The sequence below is a fragment of the Panthera uncia genome (assembly GCF_023721935.1).
Source record: "Panthera uncia isolate 11264 chromosome E2 unlocalized genomic scaffold, Puncia_PCG_1.0 HiC_scaffold_19, whole genome shotgun sequence".
NCBI classification, from domain to species: domain Eukaryota; kingdom Metazoa; phylum Chordata; class Mammalia; order Carnivora; family Felidae; genus Panthera; species Panthera uncia.
Window position 1 is genome coordinate 12830645 of NW_026057588.1, and position 8301 is coordinate 12838945.

Consider the following 8301-nt stretch of genomic DNA (forward strand, 5'->3'; position numbering starts at 1 on the left):
CCTTGGGAGAACAGGAACTTTCATTTTACTCCCCTACCACCCCTTTCCCTTACCTGCCACTGACTCAGAGGAAAGGATCAGGGAGCGCCTGGGTGGCTCAGTCGGTTAAGCGTCTGGCTTCAGCTCAGGTCACGATCTCACGGTTAGTGAGTTCAAGCCCCATGTCGGGCTCTGTGTTAACAGCTCAGAGCCTGGAGCCTGCTTTGGATTCTGTGTCTCCTTCTCTCTCTCTGCCCCTCCCCCACTCACTCTCTGTCTTTCACAAATGAATAAACATAAAAAAAATAATAAAAAAAAAAAGAAAGGGTCAGGACCAGGGCACAACCCAGCCCCAGGGCCACAAGCTGACACTGTCACACACAACCTCTTGTTCGGGATTCTCCCTCCATTTTCATCAGTGCCCCACCTGGGAGGAAGATATCAGGCTGCCATTACCTGGGCTTTGGGAGGCCAAGGAGGGACATTAAAAACAATTCTCAAATTAGGGGCACCTGGGTGGCTCAGTCGCTTAAGTGTCCGACTTCCTCTCAGGTCATGATCTCACGGCTTCTGGGTTCAAGCCCCGTGTCAGGGTCTGTGCTGACAGCTCAGAGCCTGGAGCCTGCTTCCAATTCTGTGTCTCCCTCTCTCTCTCTGCTCCTCGCCCGTTCATGCTCTCTCTCTGTCTCTCTCTCTCTCAAGAATAAATAAACATTAAAAAATAATAACAGTTCTCAGGTACCAGGTATTTACATGGTCAGGTGCTCTGCTAAGCATATGACATGCTTGAGTTCACAGCGCTCTCTCAACAGCCGGGCGGTGCAGAAACCAATACCCCCACTTGGCAGACGCGGTCACTGTGGCTCACTTAGCCAGGACACACAGAAAGGACAAGGTCTGTCTGATTCCAGAGTCAACCCCTCTGCAATGACTATTGATTCACTAAACGTTCCTTGAGCACCTACTATGAGTCAAACACTGTGGATGTAGTAGCAAACAGACAGTTCAAGTCCTGCCCTCTTGTTGCTTTCTAGGAGGGCAGAGAGGCTGTAAATAGACACACACACATAGGTTCTTTTTTTTTTTTTAAGTGTATTTATTTTGAGAGACAGAGAAAGCAAGCAGGGGAGGGGCAGAGAGAGAGGGAGGGAGATAGAATCCCAAGCAGGCTCCGCACTGTCAGCACAGAGCCCAATGCGGGGCTCGAACCCACGAACTCTGAGATCATGACCTGAGCTGAAATTGAGAGTCGGATGCTTAACCAACTGAACCACCCAGGCGCCCCAGCACGCATACATTTCTAACGTCAGGGAGCAGTGAGCACCTCAAAAAAATACAGCAATTAATGGCTGCAGAGGAGTGGAGGTGGCTGTTTCCCATAAGGTGGTCAGCAAAAGCAACCGTGAGGACGAGAATTTGCTTCGAGATCTGAATGCCGTGAAGGAGTGAGCCATGTAGATGAGTTTGAAGAACAGAGAAGGCAGTCTGTGGAACTACACCCAGCATGTAGATTATTTTTTTAATTGAAGTCTAGTTGACACACAATGTTACATTAGTTTCAGGCGTACAACATAGTGACTGGACAACTCTATATGACATGCTATGCTCACCATAAGTGTAGCTACCATCTGTCACCAAACAACGCGATGACACTATTATGATACCATTGATTATATTCCCTATATTTCATCCCCGTGGCTAATAACTGGAAGCCTGTACCTCCCACTCCCCTTCACCCATTTTGCTCATCCCCCCTACCCCCTCTGCTCTGGCAACCATCAGTTTGTTCTTCAGATTTATGGGTCGATTTCTCTTTTTTGTTTGTTATGTTTTTTAGAGTCCACATATAAATGAAATCATATGGTATTTGTCTTTCTGTCTGACTCATTTCAGACAGATAGACTTTGGGTCTATCCATGTTGTCACAAATGGCAAGACCCTGTTCTTTTTTATGGCTGAGTAATATCCCATTGTGTGTGTGTGTGTGTGTGCACGCACGTGCACACGTATATACACAACTTCTCTATCCATTCATCTATGGATGGACACTTGGGTTGCTTCCAAATGTTGGCCATTGTAAATAATGCTGCAATAAATGTAGGGGGGCATATACCTTTTCAAATTAGTGTTTTCATTTTCGGTGGGTAAATAGCCAGCCCTGGAATTGCAGGATCATATGGTAAGTCTATTTTTAATCTTTTGAGAAACCTCCATACTGTTTTCCACAGTGGTTGCACCAAGTTTCATTCCCACCAACGGTGCACAAGGGTTCCTTTCTCTCCACATCCTCCCCAACACTTGTTATTTCTTGTCTTTTTGATACTAGCCATTCTGACAGGTGTAAGGTGATATCTCACTATGTTTTTTTTTTTAAGTTGTATTTATTTTAAGTAATCTCTACACCCAGCATAGGGCTTGAATTCACAATCCCTCCATCAAGAGTCATACGCTCTTCTGACTAAGCCAGCCAGGCTTCCTTCATTGTGGTTTTGATTTGCATTTCCCTGATGATGAGTGATGTTGAGCATCTTTTCATGTGTCTATTAGCCATCTGTATGTCTTATTTGGAAAAATGCCTATTCAGGTCCTCTGCCCATTTTTTATCAGATTGCCTGCTTTTTTAGTGTTCAGTTGTATTAGTACCTTATATATTTTGGATATTAACCCCTTATTGGATATATCATTTGCAAATATGTTTTCCTAGATGCCTTTTTGTTTTGTTGATGGTTTCCTTCACTGTACAAAAGCTTTTTATTTTGGTAGTCTCAATAGCTTATTTTTGCTTTTGTTTCCCTCGTCTGAGGAGATATAGCCAGAAAAATACTGCTAAGGCAGATATCAAAGAGATTACTGCCTATGTTTTCTTCTAGGAGTTTTATGGTTTCAGGCCTCACATTTAGGTCTTTAATCCATTTTGAGGGGCACCTGGGTGGCTTAGTCGGTTGAGCGTCCAACTTCCGCTCAGGTCATGATCTCGCGGTCTGTGAGTTCGAGCCCCGCGTCGGGCTCTGTGCTGACAGCTCAGAGCCTGGAGCCTGTTTCAGATTCTGTGTCTCCTTCTCTCTCTGACCCTCCCCCATTCATGCTCTGTCTCTCTCTGTCCCAAAAATAAATAAACTTTAAAAAAATCCACTTTGAGTTTATTGTTGTGTATGGTGTGAGAAAATGGTCCAGTTTCATTCTTCTGCATGTATCTGTCCAGTTGTCCCAGCACCATTTATTGAAGAGACTGTCTTTTCACCATTTATATTCTCAGAATGCATATTTTTTTCAAAATCTTGTTTCACATGGTATTAGAAGACACTTATCTCATAACCAAATCCTCCCAATTTCTGATTCCTTTGAAAAGCCAGAGTGTATCCTTTGGGAGTCCCCATCACACTCCCCAACACAACAATCCAGTGTGGCCCCTGGGCACAGCAGCCCACTTGGGTTTCCAACGCTGAATGGTGCTGTCCAGGTACCAGGTTCTGAAAAAGGAAAAACAAGTCTCATTGACAGTGCAGAGGAGCTCGGGGTCTGTGAGGAGTTCCCTTCCAGCTCGGGATGGTGACACTTGAGCCAGGACATCTCTCCCCAAACTCTCCCTATTCCTTGACCTCCAAGCTAGAGGTGAGAGCATATGACAGGAAACTTGGTTCATTCATTTATTCATTCAGCAGCTCTAGTAGTTCACAATCACCCAGTAGTTTCTGACAGTCAAGGCTGCTGGTGAGGGCCCACACCAGGCAGTTACAAAAAATTTCCTACAGGGGGCGCCTGGGTGGCTCAGTCGGTTAAGCGTCCGACTTTGGCTCAGGTCACGATCTCACAGTTCATGAGTTCGAGTCCCGCGTCGGGCTCTGTGCTGACAGCTCAGAGCCTGGAGCCTGCTTCACATTCTGTGTCTCCCTCTCTCTCTGCCCCTTCCCCGCTCATGCTGTGTCTCTCTCTGTCTCAAAAATAAACATTAAAAAAAATTTCCTACTGAAACGTTCAGTCCTATTGTTTACCCCTCTGTCTGCCTGCCCTTCATCTCCATTCTCTGCAGCTGATGACTTCGTAGATGTGAGGCCCAACATTTCCCCCGGCTCTTCCTGAAAGAATGGGAGGCACATTCTGCAAATTAACTGACCAGGTACTGGTACTTTTTTCAAGTATCAAGGTCATGAAAGGCTGAGGAATTGACATAACCGTTATCCAGTATGACCTCCATCCTGGATGCTGGGTGTCAGGGAGTAAGGACGGGGGACTCCCAAAGGACACAGCCCTGGATTTTCAAAGGAATCAGAAAATGAGGGGATCTGATTATGAGACAAGCAGTTGGTTGACTCAAGTCCTCTTCTAAAACCATGTAAAACATTTTTTTTTTAAAAAAAATCTACATTCTAAGGGGATGCCTGTCTGGCTTGGTCGGGGGAGGGAGTGGCATGGTAGCATGCAACTCTTGATCTTGGGGTTATGAGTTCGAGCCCCACGTTGAGTGCAGAGATTGCCTAAATAAATAAGTAAACCTCAAAAAATCTGCATTCTAAGAATACACAATGGGGAATTTATAAATATTCATAAATTGGAGGAGCCTCAGAAGACACAAAAAACTAAACACAATGTGAAATTCTAGATGACATATTGGAAGAGAAAAGGCCACTCATGGAAAAACATAAACTGAAATACAGTCTGTAGCCAGTAGTGTTGTACCAATGCCAATTTCTTTTTAATTTTATTTTATTTTTTAATTTTTTTAACGTTTATTTATTTTTGATACAGAGACAGAGCATGAATGGGGGAGGGTCAGAGAGAGAGGAATTCACAGAATCCAAAACAGGCTCCAGGGTCCGAGCACAAAGCCCAATGGGGGGCTCAAACCCACCAACCGTGAGATCATGACCTGAGCTGAAGTTGGATGCTTAACCTACTGAGCCACCCAGGTGCCTCTGTTAATTTCTTAGTTGTGTTCATCGTATCATGATCTTGGAAGAGGTTCTCATGAGGGGAAGCTAGGTGAAGGGGAAGCAAAATATCTTTGTACTCTCTGCAACGTCTCTGCACTTCTGAAAGCATTTCAAATTTATTTGTTTGTTTGTTTGTTTGTCTGTTTGTTTAGAGAAGGAGCAGGGAAGGGGCAGAGGGAGATGGAGAGAGAGAATCCCAAGCAGGCTCCATGCCCAGCATGGAGCTGGATGCAGGGCTTGATCCCATAACCATGAGATCAGATCATGAACTGAGCTGAATCAGGAGTCAGACTGAGCCACCCAGGTGCCCCAAATATATGATTTTATAAAAGACTCTTCAAATATCTGCCATTTTTTTATCTTCCTCAGTGTCTTTCCACTGCATGAAAGCTTTTGATCAGATAATGAAAGGGAATTCTGAAACCCTTTAACATCATTTCCTTCATTAATTACCCTAAACCACAGCTCTTCTGAGTCATATTTATTGACCCCTCCTGTGTAACCTTCCCCTGAACCCCCTTTAAGGTAGAATGGCTTATAGGCAGAATGAAAGGCCACTTCTGGAACCTCTTAGAACTGTTGAGCTTGCACAGAGGTCAACCTCTAACCTCAGTTTCAGCATCAGAGTGATGGGTAGAGACAGGACATATGGCTAAACATCCTACCACCACAGGATACCCCCCCACACACAAAGAATTATCTCATCCGAACATCAATAGTGCCAAGGTTGAGAAACCCTACAATACATCCCTTCCTACCCCCATATTTCCTCTGTAGCAAGGAAAGCAAGTCAGGCTGCAAGAAGAATTCAAAGCCCCTTAAAAGCTCTCCTCATGAAGGCCATGTTCCCTAGTGAGGCAGTCCCATTGGGACTCTCTCAAACCAGTTCTAGGGTCAGTTATGGGCTTCAGATGGATCCAGTCCTGCCTCCTCCCCCAGAAGTAGGGGTAGATGCCAAGGGAAACTAGAGATATATAATCTCATAATTAAGCCTTCTTCCAGGACCTGCCCTAACCCACCTTTCTGAGATTTAAACAACAGCATGGGCCCCGCCTTCATCCCAGCCATGTGCCTGAGACCTGGGGTGTCAAGTTCCCCAGGACCTTCAAGCACTTCCTCCCCCACCTCCATGGGAAAGGTGAACATGGTGTATACCCACACACCTGTGGGGGCACCCAGAGATCCACCTGGCCTCCCAGGCCCTTGACCTCAGGGGCTCTCTCTCCCATCCTATCTTCTGCCACTAGAGTCCTAGGCTCACTCCATGTTTTTGAAACCTGCTCTTCTGATCTGGCCAGTTACTGGGGCAGGTGCCCAGAGCAGACATAGCTGGTGGGGGCTGAGAACAAGGGGAAGACTATGTGGGCAGAAGGCAGCAGGGGAATCATTCAAATCTGAGATCTGGCAGCACCTAGCTGGCTCGGTCAGTGGAGTGTGCAACTCTTGATCTCAGGGTTGTGAGTTCAAGCCCCACATTGGGTGTAGAGATTACTTAAAAATAAAATCTTTAAAAAGGAAAAAAAAAAAAAACCAAGGGGTGCCTGGGTGGCTCAGTTGGTAAGTGTCTGACTTCGGCTCAGGTCATGATCTCCCGGTTCGTGAGTTTGAGCCCCGCATCTGGCTCTGTGCTGACAGCTCAGAGCCTGGAGCCTGCTTCAGATTCTCTGTCTCCTTCTCTCTCTCTCTCTCTGCCCCTCCCCTGCTCATGCTCTGTCTCTCTCTCTCTCTCTGTCTCTCTGTCTCTCTCTTTCTCTGTCTCTCTCAAAAATAAATAAATGTTAAAAATTTTTTAAACAAAACCAAAAAAATACCCAAATCTGAGGTCCTTTCTCCTCCACTTCTCCCAAACCCTTCTCCCAAACCCTCCTCCTAAACCCTCCTCCAACTTCCCCCTACTTCAGTCCTGCCACTGCAATCTGACTCATGGAGGTGTGAGACAGAAAAAGAAAGGGACAGAAAGAGAAAGAGACAGAAAGAGAAAGAGACAGAAAGAGAGATGCTCAGAGACAGGAGGAGATGGTGGCTGAGAAAGATGTACAGGGAGAGAGACAGAGAGAAAGAGAAAAGGCACAGGGAGAATTAGAGACAGAACAGAGATGAGAGACAGAGACTCAGAAATGCAGAGGATGAGAGAACGAGAGAGACAGAGACATAAAGAGAGACAAAAAAGATTCAGAGGCAGAAGCAAAGTGAGACAGATACAGAAACTCAGAGACAAACCACAAGAGACAGAGAATGGCCAGAGGGCTGTGAACAGGCTCCAGAGAATGGGAGAACTCCAGCCCAGGACAGAAAGGAACTTGCCTGAGGTCACCTGCAGTCACAGGCAGAAATGAACTTGACCCCAGATGAATAGAACCAAGTGCCTAAAACACCAAAGAGACCCTGCCCCCACCCCTGGCTTATTTTGCCCAGCCCCAAAACCCCGGGTCAAACCCAAAACCAGACTCAGGGCTCCGAATGGCAAACAAATGGAGATTTTGCCCCACTCCAGGGAAAACGGCCACTACTGACCACAGGGATGGGTGCTGAGGTCAGCCCGAAAGAGGCCAGTGGAGGGTTCCCAAGGGATGGCACCCACCCAAGGCATCACTCCAACTGGCTGCAAGCCCGGGCCGCTCCCAAGGTAAGGTATAAAAGTGAAAGGGATTAAAAGTCACTGGGAAAACTGGGTGTGGAGGGTCATGGGCTGTGGACAGAGGTGATTTAAGAGCAGCCCCCTTCTCCCCAGGCCACAGAGCCACAGGGCACACGCCTGGAGCAGATCATATCTCAGCCGTCCTAGAAGTTCAGCAGGTAAAGGGCCAAGTGCGGTTCACAGAGGAGGAGGGTGGCTCTCAAGAGTGGGGTCATTGGTTTCATTTCCTTGTCACTATGATTGGCCGGGAACTCCCTTTTCCTCTTTTGAGGGTTCTCAGGGTCTCTGGGCCTGTGTTTCTGGGGCTCTCTCTGGCTCTGTTCGTTCATTTGACAAATGTTTTAGAGCTCACGGTAGGCTGGGCACTGGGTCTTGATCACTGGCTCTTTACCCAGCGGGTGGCATCTGTGGAATGAGCCCTGAGCCCATGGGGTCAGAACCCCTGTTTCTTTTCTATCTGATTCTGCCCCCTTCTCTGTCTCAGTCTGTCTTGGCCTCTGTTTCTAGGTGTCTAATGTTCTGTGTGTGTGTGTGTGTGTGTGTGTGTGTGTGTCTCTTGCCCTTTCTCTACCTTTCAGTGCCTATCTCTAAGTCTCTCAGGAAGTGTGTCTGTCTGTCCACCTCTCTTCTGTCTTTCTCTAGCTCTGTGCCTTGATTTGTCTGTCTCTGTCCTTGCGTGTCTCTATCTCTTATCACTCTCTGTGTGAGAGTCAGTCTCATGATAGATGGCAGATGATGACAGACAGACAGATG

At 46.6% G+C, this 8301-nt stretch overlaps 1 protein-coding gene across 1 annotated transcript in view; it reads left to right on the forward strand.

Annotated features, from left to right (window-relative positions):
- The first annotated feature begins 7589 nt into the window (after positions 1–7589).
- LOC125915793 (cytochrome P450 2F5) overlaps positions 7590–8301 on the forward strand; it is an 11370-nt gene continuing 10658 nt past the window's right edge. Inside the window, exon 1 of the mRNA XM_049621805.1 lies at positions 7590–7706. The gene's annotated coding sequence lies outside the window, so the exon portion shown is untranslated. The remainder of the gene's footprint in view (positions 7707–8301) is intronic.